Below are 10,183 nucleotides of genomic sequence, written 5' to 3' on the forward strand. Positions count from 1 at the left end.
GTTATCTTCTTGAAGCTTTGTTTTCAGTTCCCGAATTTGAAAACACAATTTTACAGTCTCCATTATCACCAAATTTCTCATACTCGAAAAGAAAACAAAAGGGGGTTTCTCGATGAAAGAGAGCGAAGTGATTAATTACGTGTGGCGAGAAGAGAGAGGGGCAGAATAATGAACCTACAAATGGGGCGAGGGAAGAAACAAGGGGATAAAATGGTGGGTTTAAAATCCACCGTTTTAAGTTAAGCATGCATCAAACACCGGGTGGGCTTTTTAAGTCCACTCACCCCAACTAAACTCAACCATCAAACATGCCCTTAACGGTAATAAAACGGTAATTTTTTTTATAAAAATTTAAAATGGTAGGTAATTCTTTTTCGTGCAAGCGCGATTACCCGATGTCCAGAGCTAAGTAGGTGTTGTTAATTCTACCTAGCTCGAAACAAACAATATTTATAAATCTTGAACAACAACCTAACTAACTTGTAGTTAAAGTGGAAGTAAGAGGTCGATCCCACTATGAAACCTACCCAGTCTTCTCACAACATATGCAATAATAGGTCTAGTATAGTTCATAAAAGACATAACACTTCCTATAATCTTTGCATATTCAGATCGAGAAACCTATAATCTTTGCATATTCCGATCGAGAAACACTATCTTACTTATTTTTCTTAAGACTCATACTAGTATCATAAGGTGTTCTTACAAGAGTGTCATCAAACTATCAAATCTCTTTACTAGTTTTCAATGTGTGATTGATATAAATAAAATTCATTTTCAATAATATTAAACTGAATGTTTTTTAAAATTGCAGTGGACTTGTGATTGTGTCCTAAAATTGATTTTCACAGAAAGATAAAATTTATAGAGAACGAAAACTATTATGCATTATTAGTTACAACATGCTTTAACATAAGAAAAGAGGAATTGGGGTTTAGAAAAACATACCATTGAAGACATAACAATTTTCTTCACGAAATTCCTCTTCCAACAAACTCTTTGGTCTCTCCTTGAATCATGAGCTCACCAAAATAGCAACCCAATCCAACCTCGAACACTACCACAATGGTAACCTTAGTATTCTCTTTTGGGTTGAGAATCCACGAGAGTTTTGTGGGTTTCGTGAAATTTTGAGAGAGGGAGAGAAAGATTTTGAGAGGAGATAAAAAATGCAGATAACCAAAATTCTTGAAGAAAGCACACTGTCTCTTTATTTTGCATTAAATGGAAGGGAAAGAGATGAATCTCTTTTGTCCAACCTCTCACACATCCACGATTATGAGAAAAAAAAGGGAGGAAAGTTATTTTCATAACTCCCTCTCTTTAATTCAAAATTTAAACAATATTAAATTAAAATAAATTTTAATTTAATTAATAATATATAATTATATAATAACTACTTTATTATATAATGCATATAGTAGACTATATGTTATATCTAATATAACATACAACCTATAGTTTATATTATACCAAATATAATCTAACCTATAGTTTGTAATTCTCTCATTAACCCTATGGTATTTATTATAAATCAAGTTCATATTAAATTTAACCTATAGTTTTTATATTAATCGAATTTATATAATTAATATTTGAAGCATATTCAAATATTTATTTTCTCTCAAATAAACTTTATATTATAATGTATCAAATACATTATATTAATTATATCCTATATAATTAATTTCCTCAATTAATTTGAACAATTCAAACTAATCCAAAATTAATCTGATTCTTAATAGTCCCAGTTTAGCTACCAAGAGGACCTTATGAGCATATAGATTGAAGCTTCAATTGTACTTGGATAGTTAATTAAACTCTTTAATTAAATAACCTAACTTTCATTAACTGTCGGTCACTCTACTAAAGACAGATAGCTGCACTCTTTGCACTACAGATATATTTCTATGTCCATTGGATATAACCAATCAACAATACATTGACCCTTAACAAATTGCTTGTAAGGACAATTGGGCCAAATTACCGTTTTGCCCCTATAGTTACATCTAACTCCTTAAGTACCATTGATCCCTCTAATAAACAATAAGTCATAGTCCAACTATGACCAAACCCCTCTCAGGCCAGGAGAGGGTATGACATCGTATTGTTCAAGCCCCGAAATCAGTTATTAAGGGAGCAATTTCTCTACTTACTTTTACTATAAAGTATGAATGAATTTCTTCTTGTGTAGCTGCGTTCCCAACTCCCCAATCAGACGAATCTCCAAAATTGTAGGCATATTGAGTCTGCGACACTAAATAACCTCACCCATGTGGATCAACCTTCATAGGCAAGAGTTCACAACTCACTCAGGATTAAGGTCAAGTCACCTATGGTCATCCTGATGAGATGTAATTCTCTTCTATCAACGATGTTATACAGTGAGACTAGTCATTTATAGTACGGTCTTATACAAACTCTTTGTATAAAATACCCCACTCTCATACATGAATGATTAGGATCAGATCATTTATAATACTTTACAATAATTGTAACATCTACAAAGCAGGTTGTATTCGTAGTGTCACTAGAATAAGGTACCCAACCTTATCCATCTACTACATACCATTTAAATTATCTCTTAAACATGATCCCCCTGTATGTCTCCATATACATGTTTAAGTTATAGAAGATAACATTGGATCTTAATTTATTGGTTTTGTGAGTTAATGCTATTAAATGTTAAATAAAATGCCTCGAATTTTATTAGATAAATAAATTGTTTGTATATTACAATTACAAACTACAGGATCCATGAGATTTAGGACATCAACCCTAACATCATATTAACCTCACATAAATCTTTTATTTCAAATTGTGAGGACATAAATAACTTAGTATCGTTACTTACATATATGTTTGTATCAAAGATCAATATATCATCAACATACAAACAAATAATCACATAATCAGTTCAAATAAATTTGAGTTTTACATGTATCAAAAGATATCAACAAGTATTCACATAATCAGCTCAAACAACTTGAGTAAATGAATTTTTTATATCCATGTGATGTATTATACAAATGCTAACAAGGTTCTGTAGTAGCTATTTCAAATATTTTAGTAATATGAGAATATGCATCAAAATATTTGAAGATCTATTTAAACCTAATCGGTTGATTTCCTTTAAGAAATTCTACTAAATCCATGAAGTTTTCATTTTCTATTTTCAAGATCCTAGATATGCTTAATAAAATGAAGGCTTAATGAAATTATATATATATACACCTACCTATTGTGACTCCTTATCTAACCAATGTGAGACTTTAGTTGCATTCTCAACATTTCTCCCCTCGAATAAAGGATCTTATCACTTTGTTCGACACTTCAGGATCATACCAACTTACTGAGTTAGGGGCATGACTCTAATACTACTTGTTAGGAATAACAACCTATGATATTGTCTACTTTGGGCACAAATCCTCCTGACTTTGCTTTTGGTTCCACCTCTAAAGGTCTCACACCAATGGAAATAATTATCCTCACTTATATACCTATCGAGATCTTGAAAAAAACCTTATGAAATATTGCACATTTTATAGCTAGATAATATTGCAAATTACCATCAATTCTACAAGCTTCCACATAAAATGATAGAATTCATATATTTTCATATTAAAAATAAGCTAGGTGATAGTCAAAATAATGACACTTGATGACATAAATCATGCATAAACTTTATCAATATAACGTACATGAAATATTATTTCCATGCATGCTAACATGCTATCAGACATGCTCGAGTAGATCCAATAGCATCTCAAAGCAATATAATAACAATAACAATATTATTTTCTTATCATATGTGTCATGAGATAACTTGCTACTCATGAAATAATATGTATACTTATCAAATATGTATTGGATATCATGCTCAATGAAATAAGATTACTATCTCACATCACATATAAAACATTGAAATGTTGAACTTGGGAAATCAACCTATATTAAAATTCATTAAAAACAACCAATTTTCAACAGATTTGAAAATTGAATTTTTAAGGAAATTTCACTGTCATCTTCATCCAAATTGACAATGAATTGATTCTCTATCACAAATATATATGACAATCAACAGTGAAAACTCAACATGCCAAATTGCTTCTTCAAATCTCGCTCAAATTATTCCCTCAGTTGGATGATTTAGTCTACAAATCATTTAGAAAATAAGTGCATACTTCCTTAATTAATTATGCAAATCCCACAATAAAGCAGAGCAAGATATAATACAATTCTATAAACAATCTATATAACCATGAAAACAATTGTATTTTTCACATAGATTTTTTCTTAATTTTCTTTCCCAATTTACGTTGAGAATCTTTTCTAATTTCGAACCATAGTCTTAACATTCATCAACAGCAAGGAAAAGCCAATAAATCTGATTAAAAACAGTGACAAATAAATGCATGGCTTAAATAATCCATAAAAAAATGACCTTCTTTCATACCTCTTTGTACCATTTTCAGCCATCGACTCATTTGTAGTAGCACCCATAAATTTATTTTGACGTTAAGAAACCCCAAGACACCAACTCCAATAGGCCTACTGAATAGAGCACTATGATAGCAAGCATCATCATGAAAGATGAATTTCAACGATAAATTTTGCAATGATTTGCCCAAGCGAGATGAGCAAGTTGCTCGATCATTCGAAACGCAAGCACTGATCCATCCTTGTTCTATTCCTTGCGGCAAAAATACAAATAAATGACCTCAAGTCTCCAAGTAATTAGAGATAAGGCGACAAGGAATTGAGCTGTGCAATCGTTTTATGGAGCAATGAAGAATCTGGAAGCAAAGAATCGTTGCTTTTCCAGGAGGATTCGACTTCGCCCAAATCTGCTGCACTCCGACAACCACAACCTTTCTTTGATTCCTTCGCACCGCCGTCTAGATCTGTCCAGTCACCATCTTGTTCTGTACCATCGCCCAAATCATGCCTCTGTTCTTAAACTGAGTGCCTAGATCTGAGTCTACCACCCGAAGCACCTCTACCAAAATCCTCTTCTGCACTTCATCTTCATCTCTATCCAACCAGATCTGTAGCACTATCTAGTGAAGGAAATCAGATATGAGCATTTCCATGAGTAGCGGAATGATCGTTCCAAATTCCATTTGATATTGAATACTAACAATTACAGTCAAGAAACGGAAACTTACAGGTCATGCACAAAACGAAATTACAACATGCTTCACAATAAGATCAAGGGATAAAGTATCATACCTTTGAAGACTCATGCTTCAAACTCCCTCGATCACAAAGCTCGTTCAGTCTCCAAGATAGTAACACATGAACGCTCGAACACTACGACCGCAACACAGCACGATCAACAGCAAACTTGAACTCAATGATCTCCAAGATCACGATCCCAACAAACGACCTCCAAAATCTTGAACTCAGTCTTAAGTGAGGACACCACCACAATGACTACCTTGGTATTCTCGGTGTGAGAATCTAGAAGTGTGGGCTCTGTGTGGACTTGGTTAGAGGAAGAGGTCGGAGGAGTAACAATCGTGTAAATGATTGAGCAAGTGGGAGATGACAAAAGTCTATCGTATAGATGAATGCCCAATCATTTAGAAGAAGGCAAGCTATTGTATAGCAAAAGGCCCGCGAGCGTTTAGTTACGACCAACTGAGTGAACTATCATGTAGTGTCACCCCACGATCGTTTAGTCTCTCTTTCAGCTATCGTTTAGTGAATCCAATTCACTTGACAGCGATTCGTGAATACTTTCTGAGAATAGCAACTCTTCTAGAAAACATTTTTTCTTTTATCTCACGATTGCCATAAAACCACCAATAACCTCCCACTCAATTGGTTATTAGAGAAAAAGAGATAATAATCAATTAATTAATATTATAAATATATATAATAACCAACTTACCATATTATATTTATAACCTATAATTTTAATATTTCATCTCATGAAACATATAAACCATAACTCTTTTTTCTATTTTATGGTACTTAATGTAAATTACATTTACATTAATCCTCCACTTGATGTATCTCATATATCACACCGATCATATCATATATAATTGAATTTTCTCTTGTCAATTTGAACATTTCAAATCAACACTAAGAACTGATTCTCAACTTGAATCCATTGAGCTACCAAGGGGATCTTATGGACCTGTAGCTTGAAGCTCCAACAGTACATGAATAACTGACTAAACTCTTTAGCCACGAAATCCACTATTCGTTAACTGTCAAGCACTCCACTAAAGACCGACAACTGCACTCTTCTTACTACAGATATATTTTGTGTCCATATCAACCAATTAACAGTGCGATAACCTTCACAAATCGCTCGTAAGTATAGCTGGGCCAATAACCGTTATGCCCCTGTAGTTATATCTAACTCCTTAAGTACCAGTGATCCCTCTAATGAACATATGTCATAGTCATACTATGACTGAGTTCTCTCTTCCAAAGAAAAGTTGTGGCCACTATATTCACGACCTGGAATTAGCCCTTAAGGGAGCAATCTATCTACTTACCCTTGCTTCAGGGAAGGAGTGAATTCCATCTTGTGTAACTGAGTTCCCAGCTCCCAAATCAGATAAATTCCCAAAAAGGTAGGCATGTTGAGTTGTCAATTTGGCCACTCTCACTCATACTAATCAAAGAACCGCCCTCAAAGGCAGGAGTTCCCAAAACACTTAGGATTGAGGTCATGTCACCTATGGTCATTTAGGTGAGATATAAGTCTCAAGTATCAACAACTTACATAAAGAGACTAGTCATCTCATGGTCTGATCTTATACAAACTCTTTGTATAGGACATCCCCGTATATACAAATTATTTTCCATTGAACCAAAACCAATCTCCATCCTATTCTTGAAAATAAACACTTTACTCTCAGAAAAGAAGACGGTATAACCTTTTTCAATGAGACAAAAAACTGAGATTAAGTTCCTCTTGATATGAGAAACTACAAAAACATTATCCAGTAACAGATAACATTTCTTGTCCAAAAATAACTTCAGCCTGCCTACAACAACAGCTGAAACAACCTCACCAGTACTGACTCGAAGAGTCAACTCTCCCTGTGACAATGTTTGCCAGAAACTAAATCCTTGGTAAGAGGAACTGACGTAGTTAGTAGCACCCGAATCAAAGATCCAGGTAGAATCATCATTCTCTACCAAACACGTCTCCAAGACCAATAAATCATATTTACTGTCTGTAAACTTCCCCCTCTTGTGGAAAGTAGTGGGATCAGTATCAGAAGCTAAATAAGCTTCAAGTTCAATGTTAGAGAACATTTCTCGTCGATGAACTTCAACAGAGTTAGCAACACTTGCTTTCTCTTCCTGGAGTTTAACTGAGGAACTGACACTATTGGTTTTGTCATCCATCTCTTTGTGCTAAAAAAGTAAGAACTGACGTTCAAACAAATCTTGCAACAAGTCCATGATCTCATGTGCAATGACCATGTTCTCAATCCTTTTGGCCAAAGCATCAGATATGCTAGCCAATATGTGAAGTCGGGCCAATGAATTAGCCTTCATTCACAATTCATATACATTGTGAACACTTTATGGCGCATCAAGGGTCGGGACTTGAGGACACTCCTTAACCATGACAAATTCGAGGTCGTTTACCACGAAATACTTTTAACGGACTCTTTCCACTATATGTAATCGGTCAGATTAGAGGTATTTAATGGAAAATCAAACATGTTGCTGAAAAAACAAACACATTGACCTACGTTAGGTTTTAAGCAAATACCCGTTGAAAAACATACAACATCCAATAAAGTTTAGCAAAACTAACATGAACCCTATGTGAAATCTAGTTTCGCAATGACGCTCAAAAGGTTTAGGACAAAAGCCGTCGAAGGGTGATCAATTTATCCCTCCTCTGAATTGAGACATTCTCAACCAGCCATTAATACCAGAACAACTCTTGCTCCTATAACGATTAGCCATCATTGATTTGGTCAAGAAATCATTAACTTACTTAAAAATTTCTCGTAACTGTGACCCGCCATTTTAGGTCCTAGAGTTTCGCCCTAAGGAGCCAATCCGAAGGGAAAAAATCCAATTGGGGAAAAAAACTAAAGTGACCCTATCAAATTCTGGAGTTCACCTTGATATTGACCAACTGCACAAAACCCATCCCAAGGAGGACGCTCCCAGGGCGCCACGAGGGAGTGCAAGAATGATCTCACGGTGCGAACCAATGAAGGAGATCGTAAGACGTGTTGACATACACCCTTCATCCACTTACTATAAATACTCTTTCTGTCCACCTTGATACTGACTCATGCAAACACCATCTGAAAGGAGATGCTCCCAGGGTACCACGAGACCAAGCACGAATCTCATGGTGTGAGCATTCAGGGAGAAACGTGAGTGGAATCATTGACATATCGCATATATCTCTTCCTCTCATTGAGTATTTTATAACCTAGGGTTTAGTTTACTCAGAAAAAACACGGCTAAGAATTTTAATTAAGTGACTTTTTAGGTTTGCCCAAGAATAACTTTTACCTTGGATAGTTAAACAACTTTTAATCATCATCCATTAAACTCTTTAACGGAGTCTTTGACCAGCTGTCGCATGCTTGCAGAAAATCTATCTAATTCACCTTTTCAGGTAGGTTTCTAGGTAAGGGTGTTCCGTTTCCGTCAACTTAAGTACCCCAGCCTAGACAGAACCCACCTTAGACAAAAGATTCATTATAGATAGATTTAATACAATTTTAATCTTTTATGCATATCAATTTAATCCTATTAAACCGATTTAAAAGGATTAAACTAGGTTGCTAATCCCATTAGAACCTTGAATTAGGTCTATCTCAATCTAATTTTAAAACCCTTTTAAAACATGAGTTCACCTAAGTTCGCATGCAACTCTTTCTTATCGATTTTAGTTCTAATTTCTATTATAATGCTTACAACAGAAACAACCAAGACCATTCACAACGTAAAGCAAACACATACAAGACATTCATAACGCTTATAAATAGCCTAAGTGTCATGCTTCATGCAGACTTCGATGGCTTCCTTATGAAAACATCAATTTTGATTTAGGTATAGACGGTGTCTCTTTATTCTTTGTGATATTGACCACATTTTTTATCTCTATTTTCATTTTAATGGGTATTCTATAAAACCCCCTAACTACTCTTTACTCAAGTTCTCAATTAAGACCAAACAACATTTCATTGATTCTTTTGCTTTTTGATTTCAATTTTCTGAGTTCTTTATTCAATTCAAAAAGAAATTTTTGAGTAGTCTATTTCCCTTACTTTTTATATAACACTTATAAATATAACTCTTATATTTCATGATGCATGCACATGCTTTCTTGTAATTTCATCATGTCATATTATAACACTTATAATACATGATGCATGAATAATTGCACAACCTAAGGTGGGTTCAAATCTATATGTCATATATTATGCCATATAAACCACATACATCTCATGTATATTAAACATAAGTTGATGAACAGGGATAATTAGCCTCAAATCCTAAAAAAACCAAAGCTAACTATTAAAAAAGCAAAGAGTCTCCAGTTCAAATAGGTGAATCGGGTCTTGAACCGTTCGGTCGAAGTCCGCGTCTCCACTATTGTGTACCAAACTTCCTTGCGATCGTCTACATGAAAGAATAAACGCTTTACTCAATCATTTACCAATGCTTCTAGAGCTAAAAGATCGTTTAGCAATGATCGTGTACCTTTACTATGAAGGAACTCTTAATGAAGAGCATCCATGAGTGCATTCGAATCTTTCTGATTTCATTGTGACCAAAATATAACATACACATTCTAATAGATAGTTATACAAATTAACACTAATTAACGGCATGCTTCGAATAATAAAACACAAAGGAAAGAGTTCTCATATCAGTTAAAGACTTTCTTCAAACGTCGAACTCAAAGAAATGGAAGAATCTCTACACGTTGTATCACCCAACAAATCAGTCAGCTGCGGTAGCACGATCGTCTACACGAACAGCAGCAGCATGAACAATCATGAACAAGTAAACAACGGGGACGATACCACCAGTTGGAGCCCTTGGTATTCTCGGAGTGAGAATCCAAAGTGTGGTCTTTGGTGAATTTGGTAGAGGTAGAAGGAAAGACAGATCATGTAGATGATAAACAAGTAGGAGAGAAAGTGCTATCGTATAGCAAGGGTGCTTATTG

Source organism: Benincasa hispida, chromosome 4 (assembly GCF_027475165.1).
Source record: "Benincasa hispida cultivar pf3 chromosome 4, pf3_genome.v1.1, whole genome shotgun sequence".
NCBI classification, from domain to species: domain Eukaryota; kingdom Viridiplantae; phylum Streptophyta; class Magnoliopsida; order Cucurbitales; family Cucurbitaceae; genus Benincasa; species Benincasa hispida.